Source organism: Fringilla coelebs (genome assembly GCF_963513975.1).
Source record: "Fringilla coelebs genome assembly, chromosome: 3".
Taxonomy (NCBI): domain Eukaryota; kingdom Metazoa; phylum Chordata; class Aves; order Passeriformes; family Fringillidae; genus Fringilla; species Fringilla coelebs.
The window spans coordinates 64,630,966-64,646,612 of NC_140030.1; positions in this window are offsets into that span (position 1 = coordinate 64,630,966).

Below are 15,647 nucleotides of genomic sequence, written 5' to 3' on the forward strand. Positions count from 1 at the left end.
ATTGCATATTAATAATTGCCTTGGTTTTATTACAATTTAAAAATCAAATTCTTATGTTTAAAAATTTTAGAGAAAGCAAATTAAAAATCACTTATAGGGGCTGAAGAATTTCTTTCACAAAAGATTTTGAAACTTTTGAAACCTGGACATTGAACTTGTCACCAAAGAACTCTAGATAAGTGATAAAAATTCAGCAGAAGAAATCTAGGCCTGCAATTACTCTAGTTCAGATTCACACAGAAATTTCACTTTAACAAAAATCTGTAGTTTCAGTGTTATTTGTCTTAAATGAGAATTTTAAGCAGATCATCTGATTATGTCATGAGTTTCTCACTTTCTGTGAAATAGTATTTTGGAAGAACTGACATGATATTGTGAATATTGCTTTGGTAGCTTTGCTTCTTTTTAATTCTGAAGGGTCGTGTCAGTTTTTTTTCAACCACTTTGAATGCAGTTTACTTTTCTAATTTATTTTCTTCCTGACTACCTGCTTTTTTAGAATTGTTATGATACCCAGGCTGATTTCACAAGCAGAATGTGGAAACCTGGCGTCATAGAGAGACAATAGGAAAATCTGTCATTGACTTCAGTATGGCAAGGTTTTCCATCTATGATTCCTTGACCTGTGTCATTCTTGGTCAGGCAAGTAAATGACTCGTTTTAAGGATTTTCTTTTTACTTGTAAAATAGCTTTTTTTTCTACCTAGATTGGAAAAAGAAGATTACTTTTTTTTTTTAATATAAAGTCTTTAATAGTTCCTTGTACATTTAAAATGTGAAAATTGTGGATTCATCTTAGGAAAGGAGCCAAAGTTCAAGCCAATTATGTCTGAGCTGAAGTAATGCTGCATTCCCAGTTGCCAAGCATTAAGATGAATGCCCAGTGATAGGAAATTTTTGCTTCTGTATCTGTGTCTGATAAAATCTTTAAAATAGGTTCCTATTTCTTGACATAAAACAGTGACATGTAAGCAGTCAGTATAGCACTGGGTTAATCACTGGGGTTTTCTGGAAGAATAATGTGGACCACAAACCTTCTCTGCCCAGCAAGGCAGAGTTCCTGGGTGGGAACTCTGATGAGCACTCCCAGGATTAAGAAGAAACAGCGATGGAAAATGGTAGGCAGGCCACGAGATAGCTACTGAAAGAACTGACCCACAGACAGGGATTGGTGTATCTTGTTGACCATGACAATTGTTTTCAAAATCTTGTCACAAATTCCCTGATGAAGACAATAGTGTTTCTTCTACACCTTTTCTCTGCTTCAGCAGTGAGATTTGAATCTACATTACTAGCTACAATATTCAAACTAAAACTACTGAGATCAGTGGAATGTGAGATTTATCTGAGGCTGTAGTAGTTTAATCAAGGTTTTACCTTCATCTTAGTCTTTCAGTAAAAAGAAGGCTCTTTCTCCAGGGTATATCATGTAAACTGGCAACTACAAATTAATTTACAAAACTTAATTAAAATTGTGCAAAACTCTTTCAAACATTTCTTTATCAATGCCATGCATTGATATGAATCGGAATAAATTTCAAAGTATGCAAATAAAATGTTACACAAGCATAATCTAGAAACTTTTCTTATGCTGAGTGGTGATTTATTTATTAGCTTCTTGTCCATTTCTGTCAATTGCCAGTAAGTGTCCCAAATTCTTTCTGTTCTTTCTAATAACAGGAGCAGGACTCATGCAAATTTGGAGAAAACACATAATTGCAGCCTTCTAAAATGGGGAAATGATGGATTTCTTAACAGGCTGTCAAGCTAATCTTGCATCTCTGTTTAGTCAGTCCCGGATGAAACTGCCCATTGTGACGCCAAATAGAAAGTGAGTTGAGATTATGAACCTCCCTTTAGTGCTTGTCAGCTATGAGTTCTGGTTCTGGCTATCTCCTTCTCTTATAGAATCATTGTACCTGCAAGAGGTGAGAGTGATTTTTGTTTGCTGCACCAGCACTAGAAGATGGGATGGGGTGTGCATATATAATATATATTTGTATAGAATATCTCAAATACCTGATCTAGTGTATGAAAATGTTATGCAGAGAAGTGTTGCTAGGAATGCTTCTTAAAAACACCAACAATTTACTTTAAAAAACAACAATAATTTTTAACAATGGTTAAATGACTTGTCTAGGTTATATAGGAAAATTGTGGGAGACTTAAGAACTGCAACACATTCTCCCAAGCTCACAAAATTATCTTATTCACAGACAGGCCTCTAGAAAGGATTAATCTAAATGCTGTATTCTTTGGAAACTGAACTCCAACATTTATTTCCTCACTCCATAAAATGTATACTTTTTTTTCACCTTTTCCTTCTTTCTTTCTGTGGCTTAAAGTTAAAGGAGCGGCAGCAGCTGTACCGTGCTTCTTGTGGGTACAAGAAGTACAAGGTATTGCTTTTTCTGCATTCCTCTAGCAGCTGTCATCAATACCCATCAGCAAATGTTTATATGAAGTTATGATTATTTCATTAAAAATATGACACATAACCTCAAGGATGAACGTGGACGAAAAAGCAAGCTGTCAGATACTGATTCAAAAGGCTCAGGACTGCTCATCTGGAACTAAGGGTGCCACAAGGTCAAGTACTTCCCCTTATTCAACCACACACAATAACCCTGGCTGCTCTCTATTTGTAGTTTTAAGCATTTGCTATCTTTGGTATCAGATTGTTCCACCAACAATCAAGGTTTGAAGTGAAGAGGAAGCTTTTTTGGAAAGCTTGTGGTCTTAACCCAGGCACTGGCTTGCTTCTTGAAGCTAGATTTTAAGGATGGCAAGATGCAAGTAAAGCCAGGTCAGTTTTGTATGGTTTTGTGTAAGTGGGTGAAGGTGACACGTTCCTAAGGAAAAGGATGTCAAGTTGTAAAACTGCAGGCAGAGAGGCAGAGTGTAGGTGTGGGCTTTTCTAGGGCCTTCTTTATAGAAGAACTGAAGTGTGTTGACAAGCAACATCTTGCCTGGCTTGTGATGCCCCTTGGGACAGTAACAGTATTAGTGGCCCTTTGGGTCACTTCCAGTCTCAACACTGAAATTTGCATTAAATGTAAGAAGAGATTCCTCTCTGGTCTTCTCCTTTTGCTGTTTTAATCAATGAATGAGGATGCTTAGGTAAATGTGCCTTCCTCTGCTGTGCTGGTAACGCAGCCCTCAGAGTGATGGATTTGGACCTGAGGACTTCCAAGTGACTCTGCTCACTGGGAAAGCTGTCACTGACTGTCTGCCTCCTTCAAGCTGACCACAGTGCAGTCCATAAATTAAGTGCTCAGGGAAGTATGGGTTGTTTACCTGATTCACATAGTCCCTCTTTTTTTTTTTTTTTTTTTTTTTTTGCTTTTAGATAGAAGCATGGGTAAAATTTCTCATGAAGCTCTAGCCCTAGCTAGCTCTAGCTCTAGATCAAGCTGTTGCCCCCATTGCTGTATCTTGCTCATTGCTGTGGTATGTGAATGCTTTATTGAACTCTATAATGCATGATGGTTATTGAAGCCTGTGATATTTTTCTCTGCTTTCAGCAGACACTGGAAAGACATGGAGAACGTTATTGAAGAGGGAGGAAACTTTACAAATAGTAGCCATGTTACTATTTGTAACATAGCAAAAAAAGCAAAACCAACAAAACAAACAAACAGAAAAAGGCATAGTTAAATGTCAGGAAGTGGTTCTTAAGGGAATAATTCTCCCAAGGTCGTGTGCCATTTTTAGCCTTGACCAGGTAAGCAGAGCACAGCAGCTCTTGAAAGACACATGGGCTGCTGGCTCCATGGGACGTGTGCAAGCCTGCTGCACAGTCTGAGTGAAGAGGGAGAGAGGGCACCTGTGTGCCTCTAGGGAGGGGACGCCTCAGAAAAGGTAGGTAGAGAAAATGTCTGTAGAGGATTACAGATGACTAGACTGTTTCTCTTACAAGTCTAGAGAATTACTTCTTTCAATGCCCATTATGTAGCAAAGTTCCCTATTTTTGTTATGGTTAGAAATAAAACCTCATCTTGTGCCAGAGCGGCTGCAGTGCTGGTTGATCTGGCTGGCAAGGGACAAGGTGAAGTGGTGCACTCACATGATGTTCTCTGAAACACAGATGGTGCTGTGGAACAGTGTGAGAGCCAGCCCTGCCTTACCCAGCTGAGATGGAGCCCCTTTTGTCTGCCCCGTGTGGGGCAAGGGAATGGATGCCGCTCATCTGGGGTCCGGCATTCTGGGGGACTTTGCATGGCTCTTCCCACAAGATGAGCATGCCTTCCGCCCTTTCCACTGAAAAGAACTGCAGGGGAAAAGTGCAAATGGCTCAGCACAAAGCAAAAGATTGGGTGTGCTCCCAAGTGCACGGTGAAAAAAAGATACAGCTGGGTAAGCTGCTAATCAGTTGGTGGAAACATTTCCTAATTATGCAACAGGCAGCCTTAAATAACCTCCTAGAACAAAGGCAAACGCTTCTTCCCTTTTGATGCCACACCTTCTTAAAGAAGGAGAGAAGCCCTGAGATGTAGCAGAGACATCTGCTTCCCAGAGCAGCTGATGGTGGAAAGGAGTGGTGCTGGAAAGCCAGGTATTCAGGGCAGAGCTGGCTGGGGGCTGGTCCCGGGGCAAAGGGCTCCTTTGCAGAGGGGAAGATGAAATGCGGCAGGCAGGCAGGCAGGCCAGCTGGTGGCCAAGCAGGCAGGAGAAGGCTGTGACAAGCAAGGTTAGGCAGAAAAAAAAAAAAGAAAAAAAAAAGAGGAACTAGGAAGGAGAATCTGCCCACTAGGAAACTTATTTTAGCTGCCAGTGTGACAACTCTCACTGCACGACAGCAGCTGTGCCGACCACGGGCACTGCCCTGATGCCTGAGCCGGCTCAGCATTCTGAGCACACCCCGCCTCTGCCATTGAAAGCACCGTCACGGAGACACGGAGATGCCGGAGCAGACGGGAGACCATGCACACAGCAAAGCTCTGGAGGTCCACCAGCCCCTGGAAGACAGTAGAGCGGTGGGAACTGAAGGCATCATTTGAGGACATGGGATGAGTGTGCAGGATGTGCTGCTCCTCTCAAAGGCCTGCTTCCCGTCTGACATCTTCTGGCCACAGCCACTTTTGAAATGTACGAAAGTACCTGTGACATTTTGAAAAAATACGACAATGTTTTCACGTTGCTTGGAGAGATGTGGCTGGAGATAAGAGTGTGTCTAAAACAACTCATAATGAGCTGAGTTGTAAAGAATAACTGAGACTTATGTATGAGTGTTTCCACCTAAGGTACTTAGAAAAGTACCTAGATAAAGTGTCTGAGGAACTAGAATTATTTTCACATGGGAAAGGAAGAGGTTGCATGAACTATTATATACCTCCAATTTAGATTTTCAGTAGAGAGGTTTTAAGGAGGAAAGATACAACCTAAATTTTGTGGAATTTGTTTTTAAAACTTCCATCTGTAGAAATCCTAGACTTTGGACAAAAAAAAGCAAAGTGACAGAAATCAGAATAAATCAGAATAAACCATTCAGTCTAGCAAAAAGCTGCACAATCTACTAAACCCTATCTTGTGATGACAAACCACGTGAAATCTGTGCAGATAAGCCATCACCTGTTGCTAGTTTCCCCTGTGTCTTACTGAGAAGAGGTGGGGAGAATATGCGTAATTAATACCCAGGGGAAAAGCAGGGAACATATGGTGAAGTAATCCCCCATTACACTCGAGTGGGTATTGATCAAATGAAATAAAATATGCTTTTGTAGCAATATTCCTCTGGAGAGAGTCCAAGCAAAGTAGCAGGGGAGCTGTGATGTGGCCTGGTGGAACATCATCCCACCAATTGCTTCATGCCTGGAGGGTCAGAGGAGGTGGGATAGAGGGAGATCTTCTGCTGAGAGGAGCCCATGCACTGCAATGCTGATGGGCATGAAGGCAGACTTGTACAGCCTGGGTGAGTATTTAAGGGTAAATTTTTAAATTAAGTGTTTCACATGGTCTTTGATTAAGCCAGAAGTAGGAGGACTAAAGTGAATGTTTGAAGGCTGGAAAAAAATCTCCTGAAAGAGACATTCTGGGTGTGGTGTGACTTATCTTTTCCTGTTTCTCACTGTTATTCAGTGAGAAGATGGCTTTGTAATTGAAGTTATTATCTTTACGTGATAAACTTAGTTCTGGTGACAAGATAAATAGTGCTGTAAGCAAGACCTCATTTTCCTGTTACTGGTTTCTTTGGTTAAGTAACTTATGTTAGTTATGGAGGAAGGCAAGGTACAATGCAAATATACTTTGTCCTCTTATCCAGCCTCTCAGTAATATTGTATTGTGCCAGGTAAGGACTTAAGCTTTGACATTATGTACAATGATATTAGAAAATGCTTATGTTGCTTTGACAGAGATAACTTCACAATGATAATCTGCAGTCTGAAAAAAAACTCCAAACTCCAACAAAGCAACAAAACAGTCTGCTTTCTCTTTCTTCACCCTGAGCAGAATTTTTCAGGAAAAATACATCTGCAAAATGTTGCCTCTTAAATATGTAATTACAAATTTACAATTTGAAATTTTAAAGCCTGGAATTATTTAGGGTGCAGATACCCTGGTTCATTTACTGTGAGCAAGGCTAAGAACAGCTCTGCACCTTGGTCTGCCCCAAGGGACTGGTGCAGTGTAAATGTGTCCATCCACACCCATGCCTCCAGCACTCTAGGGAATCTTTCAGGAAAGAGACGAATGGATGAACCAGACTTTAATGGCAAAAAAGCTTGTCTATTTGTGGCTGACTGGGATGATGTCAGTGGTTAGAAACTAAGATGTAACTCATGCTTCACTGCACATTTTGGATTGGAGTGAATGGCTGGGCTGGGCAGGAGGAACATTGCTGAGGTATTCCTTCCTCCCATGCTGCAAACACACTTGTTTGGGTATTTTCCGAGACATAAGCTTTCAAAATTCACAGAAAATGTGGCAAAATCTGAAAAAAAAAAAAAAAACCAAAAACCAGCAGATTCAGCCAAGACTGTGTTTATGAAAGCAGCAGACAAAGAGATTTCAAGAGTTTTTGCCATATACCTTAAAACCCTGGGCTGTTATTTTGTGTGGTATGAAGGGAACTGATGGAGGCTGCATTGAGCTTAGGGTGCAAAGGGGATTAAATGAGTTGACTTTCCCTGTTTTCCATACTGCTTTGAGCCCATGGGGAATGCTCTGGGCCTTGCACTCAGGGATCACTCAGGATATTGCTGGACAGGTATGGATGCTTTGACCTGCCAGGAAATGCCTCAGCTTACAAACATGGGGACTTCAGAGTGAAGTGGCAAAGCTGGTGTTTGCTGGCATACAAAGTGTGCGGAGATGACAAAAAATTTGGAAGCCCTGCCAAAGGTGAGGTGGCCGGGTGCCAGCTGCACAGAGGTGTGCTGTGCTCTCCCAGCACCACCCCAATGCCCAGGCACCTGGATCCTGGTGTGAACCCCTGGCTGGTTCACCCAGATTCTGCCCAGCAGTCTGCCCTGAGAGCCAACAGGTGCTGTTGTGGTAACTAGCTCTTTTTATGCAGGCAGTATGGTAATCTCCTGTGGTCACAAGTGGGAAACCCCCTCTTTGCGCACCACCTTGTAAAAGCACCACTCAGACTCTCCCCAGACAGAGCCAGCAAAGGGGAAAATTCCTCTTCAGACCTATAAGGCATGAATCTGATGCAGAAAAATGTTCCTGAGTTATCCTTAGTCCTTCAAGCTGCAGCCTAAAATCCTCGGAGCTGAGCGCGACAGGGAACTCCAAAAGGATGTTTCTCTTGAGTGAAAGTCTTAACAGACTTCCCTTGGATTATGTCCAAAACCAGCTCCAACACCAGCCCACCAGTGAGTGGGGCCAGGGTGTGCTTCTTTCCCAGAGAAAGAAATACCCCCTGTAGAAGAAGGGTTTTTCATTTCTCCTCTGGGGACGGGCTATCCTATGCTCTGTCCAGGTGAGCTGCCACATATCTCACCTGCTCTGTGGCAGCAGTATGCCTGGGATCCTGCCAGGAAGGACTGCTGATGGCACTCATGACATTTGAACACGGCCCAAATCTGGGCTGAGCTCACAAAGAGGCTTGGTGCTGGACAAGGGGAACCTAGCAATCTGCCTCAGGGTTCAGCAAGCATAGACAAGTGCAGATGGGGTCATGCTGACTTTTAGTCACCACAGAGCACCCCATACATAGAGGCTGATGCTAGTTGGTCTACTGAAAATTTGTCACTTTTTATTTATTTTAATTAGAAAAAGAAAAATATTTCATTTCTTCTTAAGTTTTTTTTTTTCCTCCTGCATATAAGCTAATCTGAGAACTATTTAATTCTCACTTACATGGCACTTTTGCTTCTGATAGCAAATACACTTTAGGTTCTTTTACTTGTGTTCCTATTAAATCTTAGTACAAATATTTTAATTACTTTTATTTTTTTAATGAATGCTGTCTACTTGAAAGTGATTTTCAGTGACCTGATGGAGGAAACCAACATTACACTATTTTCTCATATTGTGTTTGCAGTTCATTTAGCAATGGTACAACACTGCAGTTGTGTAGAATTAAAAATAAAGAGCATCACATTTTCCAGACTGAGGGACCAAAAAGTCCTTCGCTCAGCAGAGGAGTTGCGTGGCATGTAGGAGTAGGGAACTTTTTGCATTGCCACATAATGCCAAAACTCGACGGTTGAACCCTAACCCAGCACCCTGTGTGTCATCCATTTGTTCTTTTGACATCTGACTTGTTTAGAATGAACATGTCTCTCCCACATAGAGGGATTGAAACTCCCTGAAGTCTAACTTCAGATGCCAGGAGATAGGGTGGTTTACACCTTTTCCACAGAGGTAATAAAAAGTTTTACCTAGTATGAAACTTTTTCAAGTTTTGACTTTTGACTTTGCTTATTTTTCTTGTGATTAGATAGGTACACTGGGGCTACTGAACATTAATGACACTGATGAGCCTTTACACAGTAGGTGATCTCCCTAGGTAAATTTTTGTCAGAAGTCAAAATTCCTTGCAGATCAGAACTGAAGGGCGATGGACTGCGTAAAATGATTAGACCTTTTCAAAGGAATTCTGCTTTATCAGAACATGAGTACAAGGATGACTTTAGGAACATTTTGTATATCTTCCCAAATCTGCATTGTGACTACATGGTGGGAAATCTAAAAGCAATAAAGCATTTTTATAATCCAATTAATATCAGTCATTATCCTTTGGAGATAATAAAATTCTAAGAATAGAGAGAGAAAATGTTCAGCAAACATCTTGGTTCTGTATATAACATTTCCCTTAAATAATAAGGTGATGGAAATTATTGTTCATATGTGGTACAAGTAAATAACATCACTACTTCTTTAATGCAACTTACACCCACAAGTCTTACAAGAGTTGCTTGAGGAAGAAAGAAAACAGCCAGTTAAGTCTATGTTAATTATTAGAAAACAAATTTTCTTAATAAACCTGATTCAATGCTTTGCTGATGTCAGTTTCTAGCCTGGCTGGTAAAAGCAAATACATAGACTTTTGTGAGGTATTTGTATTGGTAATGCAGAATGTTTGGACAGAAAAATCTAGCAACTCTTGCTGGCAAAAGCCCCCATGCCCATTAAACTGAGAACTGATACCCTGGCATAATTACTAATACATTGGCCATAAGAAATCTTTACCACATGACTTCTCTAGTTATTTTCTGCAAAGATCAGCACCAGATTTGATCTCATTTTACATTTTTATCTCTGTCCAGGAAGAAAATATTAAGTCATTCCTTAATATTTTTTGGTACAAACCAGAGATCCCAAAAAACTGGAAAAACTAAGTATGGATGAGGAAGAGGAGTCAGTGTAAAATAGCTGGATTAGCAAAGTAGACCTGCTGAAACAAATGACTTTAATACAGCAAAGTACAAAATGGGATAATACATCCTGAGAGCAAGAAAAAGATTTGGGGGCACAGTGAACAAATAGCACAATATGAGCTCACAGTTTTACAGGGGTAAAACTCTTCAGGGATGTCCTGGTAAGCTAATAAAAAAGCTGTTTCTTCCCCCTGTATTTCTCATTGCTGAGATTTTTTTTCCCATGCTTAGAATTCAGTAATTCTAAAACTTTTTACTGGTTCTTCTCAGGTATCACCAAAATCACAATTTTATCTTTATTACAAATATTTTTGTACAACAAAGAGGGAGTTTATCCCTTGATTATGTCAGTAAGTCAATACAGAAACAGATAAAAGCCAGCTAGATAAACTTCTCACCTCACTTCCTTGTTCATGCCACAGTGGTTTATTCTCATCTCCCTTGATAACCTTGAAAACCTCAGAGTAAACAAGTGGGTCCTCTATTTGCCCCAGTTTATAACATTAATCACCGTGTAAGCCAGATACAAATTCCCTGGTACATCTCAACTGTATTTTGATTCAAAAAAGCTGAACAATGATCTGCAGCCAGCTGCAAGTGGTGCATGGAAAATTGTGATTCAGTACTTTTCCCTGGTGTTTAAAAAAAATTCAGATTTTTGTTTTGTCAGAAAAGAAACTGATAAGAGAGACAATACAATTCCATTGACAACAGAGGAAAACCCTATTTTCTTGAATGTATTATTAATGCATGTCGAGGATATATTGGTTTTGGCAACTGCCTTGCCATTAACACTTATTCCAAACAGCCCTGTCCTCGTACATCTCCATTTGGTCTGATTTTCTACCCTGAGAACGTTTGCCCTGAAATGGGAATTTTTTTAGAATTCAAATAGATTTCTGGAACACTGTTAAAATAACCAAGGAAATGGTAACGGAGCAATGGTAGTGAATGGCAATTCATTGATATTTAGGTGTTGTCCAGTGCAGAGACATGCGTGTGGTTTCACATGCTCCCTTTGGGCAGGCTTCATTTTGATTCCTCTGTCCCATGGAGTACCTGAAAGAAAACAAGACAAAGTGACTTCAGAAAAATGAAGTGTCTCAAAAAAGTGATACTCAGTTGATATCAAAATTGTGTGATTGTTAGTGTGCAGTGACTACATTCTTGATGCAGATAGAAATAATAATTATTATTTACATATCATACCTTTCATCTCAGAATGCCAATGCATGTTTTCATCGTCAATTTAATCTCTTAGCTGCTGAGGAGAGCTTAGTGCTCTTTCTCCAATTTTATTTGGAACAAATATAAATGAAAAAATTGAGCAGTTAATTACCCAGAAACACAAGGCATTTAAATGCCTAACACCTATTGATTTCAAGAAGCATTCGTTGCCATAATTTGGAGTGACTCTGTCATTTGCTGCATCAAACTGATTAGTCAGGAATGTATATTTCCTTGATGTTCTAACTTTCTCCAAGAGGTAAAACATCTCCTTAGGAATGTGTTGAGAGATTCAGTTCATCAGTCACCTGGACACTCCTGGTAGTCAAGGAGGGGTAAGACAGCAGAGAGGAATTCCACCCTGCGTGTCTGCACCGCAAAAGCGGAATACCAAAACACAACCTACCCCAGCTGTGGTCATCCACTTACCCTTGATATACAGAGATTCACTGGAAAAAAATTACAAAACATATCCAGGGGATTTCCACACAGTCCTTGATGTTATCTTTAGTGTTCTAATTCAGTTTCGGAATAAAGCACTCACTTGTACTTTGTCTTGTGTGTACTTGCCTCTGCTTCAACCAGCTCAAAACAAAGAAATTTTAAACATTTACTGGCTCCACATGCCTCTAAACTTATCATTTTCTCATTTTTATGATGTCTCTGATGTCCTGTGCTAATTTTCCATTTATTGCAAGCTTTTCTGGATTAACTTTATCTGCTGATGGTATTTTCATAATTGCAGTATTGAAACAGAGATTTAGTCAATCTTTTCTGCATTAGCAAGTATTTTTAAATAGTTTATGGCTGTTTGGCTGGGGAAAAATAAATCACAATGTGATCTAGCTAGACTTTCTGTGGAACTGAAAATATTTAGTTACACCCTAAATTGCAATAGAAAAAGCAGATTGATAAAAGATTAAGCACAAACACACCTCTGGCAGCTGTTATACAGATGTCCTTATTACAGACTGAGATTTCATTGTTGACAAGAAGAAAAGAGATACAACCTACCCATGCCTGCTGTGTTTGCTGCTGGACTTGGTTGAGAGCTTAATTTGAAGTTATTTACAAATAGGAAGTGCTGTTAACTCAAAAGGATAAATAGTGTGAAATTGGGAAGGTCAGCACTTTGCAGACCATGGCCGGACTTCTGCATTTCTACAGATAAATCCGTCTGCAAGACAAAGAAGGCAAGCATAAAGGAGGAGCTTTAGGGGCTGGAAATTTTTAGGAAGCTGCATTTGTGACCCTCACCTTCTCCAAAGCCTCAGGGCACAGAAGAACGTGGTGCCCTGAGAGCTGGCTCAACAGCAGTAGCAAATGAAGACGCACCTAGACCAGCACGATAGCAGGAAAACAGCGAAGCAGAAACCTCATTGCACTGTGAAAGGCAATCACAGGTACCTTGGGAAGCTGGTTAAAACTGGAAATGCTCTGTCATCTATTTAGCACATGCAGATGTGGAAAATACAGCAAAGCTCTGCATGTTAAAGATCATACTGTTCCTGATCCCAGCCGATGGATTGCAAGTTTCTCTTCTGGGAGGGGAGAGTGAGCTTGTATCAGAGGACAGACATGTGGCAGTGAGATAACTCAACATTGTGGATGGAAGTCAACTTAGAGTGTGCAGGGGCAAGAACAAACCAATCCTCAGAAAAAATCTTACCACTTGAGGAGGACTCAGTGTATCATGGTGCTCAGGGTGGAAAGCTGGTGCAGCCCCTTTGCAGAGGAGATGAGCAGAAATAAAGGTCTGATGCAACACCAAACTATCTGAACTGAAAGTTGGTTAATTAAATCAAGAAAGCCTGGTGACAAGAAATTCTGCTTTGTTAGGTCCTCTCTGCTGAGTGCACAAAAAAAAGCAAGAGGAAGAAATTCTGGTGATGAATATGTTAAATTTGACATTCATTAGACTTAGGTTTGGTTGGGCCTTATGGGGTTGAGTTACATGTTTAGTGTGAGTAATGCATTTTGAACTTTAATGGTGCACATTTCTGATATGACTCAAATGCACAGGAGCGCCAGCAAGCACCGCAGGCTTTCCTGCCTCCAAGCACCTGATCTGGCACCAGCCTTCAAAGAGAAGGGCTCTGCCAGGGGTTATCATTTATTGTTCTATTACAACTGCCCAAACTTCCCTTTTCTTAAAAAAGGCTCTGGAAATGATGACTTTTCTTTCAGGCAAATGTAGGCTGGTCTAGACATCCCCATGACTGTGAAAAAGCTATGCAATATCATAATTTTCTTTTAGGCTGCACGTTAATAATACGTAAATGAATAATAAAGTCATGTCTTCCCACCAAAAAAATGAGCTTTCTCCTCATTGCAGGTAATAATTTACAGGATAAATAAGCTGTAATCTATCATGCTGAAATATCAGTTTGACTACTTTTGTTGCCTTTTAAGCAGCTATGCATTCAGGACCACAGCAAAGGCCAAAATACCTAGTTCCCATTAAACTGTAGCAATCCACCAAGACATGCATCCATTTAAATGCAATGACTTTTAACAAGGCTTGCTCAGGTAGGCCTGCCTTTGTGGCATGAGGATACCAACAGCAGAAATTTAAGGTGCATCTTTTACCTCCAAAATGTAGAAAAGGAAGTAAGAGACTATTTTTTAAACATTATCTGACCAAATTTCCATCTTATTTATTCTACAGATTATCTCATTTCTCAGGGACTGGTTGAACATTGGTCAGTGGTGAGCACTTGTATTGTGCATCACTTATTTTCTCAAGTTTTATTCCTCTCTCTCTCTTTTATTATTATTATTATTATTATTATTATTATTGGTTGTGTTGATGTTATTATTATTGTTATTATTATTGTTTTGGTTTTTGTTAGTAGTATTTTACTTTGTTTCAGTTATTAAACTGTTCTTATCTCAACCTGTGAATTTAATTTTTTTTTCTGATACTCCTCCCCATCAATGAAGGTGTGAGTAAGTGGAAGTGCATATTTTCATATTTTCAGCCCAGAACATATAAAAGGTGTAACAGACTATTTTTTTATAATAGCTGGCCAAATCCCCAACAGAACACCTGGAGTAAAGCTGCAGAAGCAAATCGAATTATTACAGCTTTACATGAGTACAAATGTTAGTGGAGTTTGCAGCAAGATGTTTATCCAGCATCACTGCAGTTCACACTCTTCTGTCACCAGTGTCAGGCAACAGGAAATTAAATGAGTCCCACAAAAATAATGTTAGCATGTGGGATCTCTGAGCAGAAAATCCCATGCTATGCCATACTTCATGCTGTGACCAAATTCTGCCCCACGGTGCTCAGCAGCATATCTGACAGAGGTCAGTAGGAAAAGCATTGTTTTCAAAGCACAAAGCACCACATGGAGTTGTGCTTCTCTTAGCAGACCCCCAGCTCACTGGCTTTGCTTTACATTGGAAATGAAAAGGGGATTTTGACTCCTTCTTGTCTTGTCATGACACCCAGTAGTGGCTCTTTTAAAAAAGCAGTACTGGCTGGGAACTGGACTAACTCATGATGTGCATTTCTATGAGCTCATGTGAATCCCTTGACTCTGAGCCACAAACAGAGAACAAAACCTAAGATCCCCCTTCCCCAGTAATTCACCAGGGGAAATCTGAATTCCTGCTCAACACTGTGTATGTGTACTAGAGCTTAACCCAAAAAAAAAAAAAAAAAAAAAAAAAAAAAAAAAAAAGTTGTGGGGAAAAAACCAGCCAAACTAGTAACAAGAAGTATCATTGCTGTCAGAGATGAGGGGTGGTGGGAGGGAGGGGAGTTTGCATTCATAACATTCACTTTAGTGAGGCTGGAGGAGGGGGGCAGTCTGGATAGCATGCTGTAGATTGTCTTTCAGTATTAGACAGAGGGAATTTCTTTGAAAATTAAGATTAGTACAAAAAGAAATCATCATAAAACTCCCAAGCTCTTATTTTAGATTTGTCTTTGACGGATGGTACAATAGGGTTTTTTTTTTTAGTATAGATATATGTATATATACCAAGAAGCTTTTTTCCAATTGACATTCATCTTGACAAAAGGAGATCCAATCACATGGGGCTGACCAGGTTTCCTACAGCAGCTGTTTGGTGGAAAAGGGCTACAAGAGCCCTTGGCAAGGGTGCTGGGCTGCCTGGGAGGCAGTGGGTGGAGAGCCATGGCTCTGACCAGACATCAGCGGCACGCAGCTGCTGGAACCTGGGCAGACTCACTGAGCTGGCTTCACCACAGCTTGAGGAGTGACAACATTTGAGTAGGTGCAGGACTGGCCTGTGAGGTACATATGTGTATCCTACTGCATTGAACAGCTAGATGAATAGCCCACCTGAGAGCCAGAGGCAGTCTTCTCCAAAATAACCAAAGATGGTCAAGGAAAGGGGAGTTAATGAAGCAGCAATTAAATGAATTAAATTAAACTCAATTAAACCCCTCATCTTTCTTACTGTTCAGGTAGAACAACCCTTTTGAACCAGGCAAGGTTGATGCTAAGAGTATTTATCACTGATGTGGGAGAAAGGATCAGCACAGAAATGACTGAACAAGTTTAGTTGAGTCCATTGAATCTGCTCCCATCAGAGACAGGTTTGCTGCTCCACGTG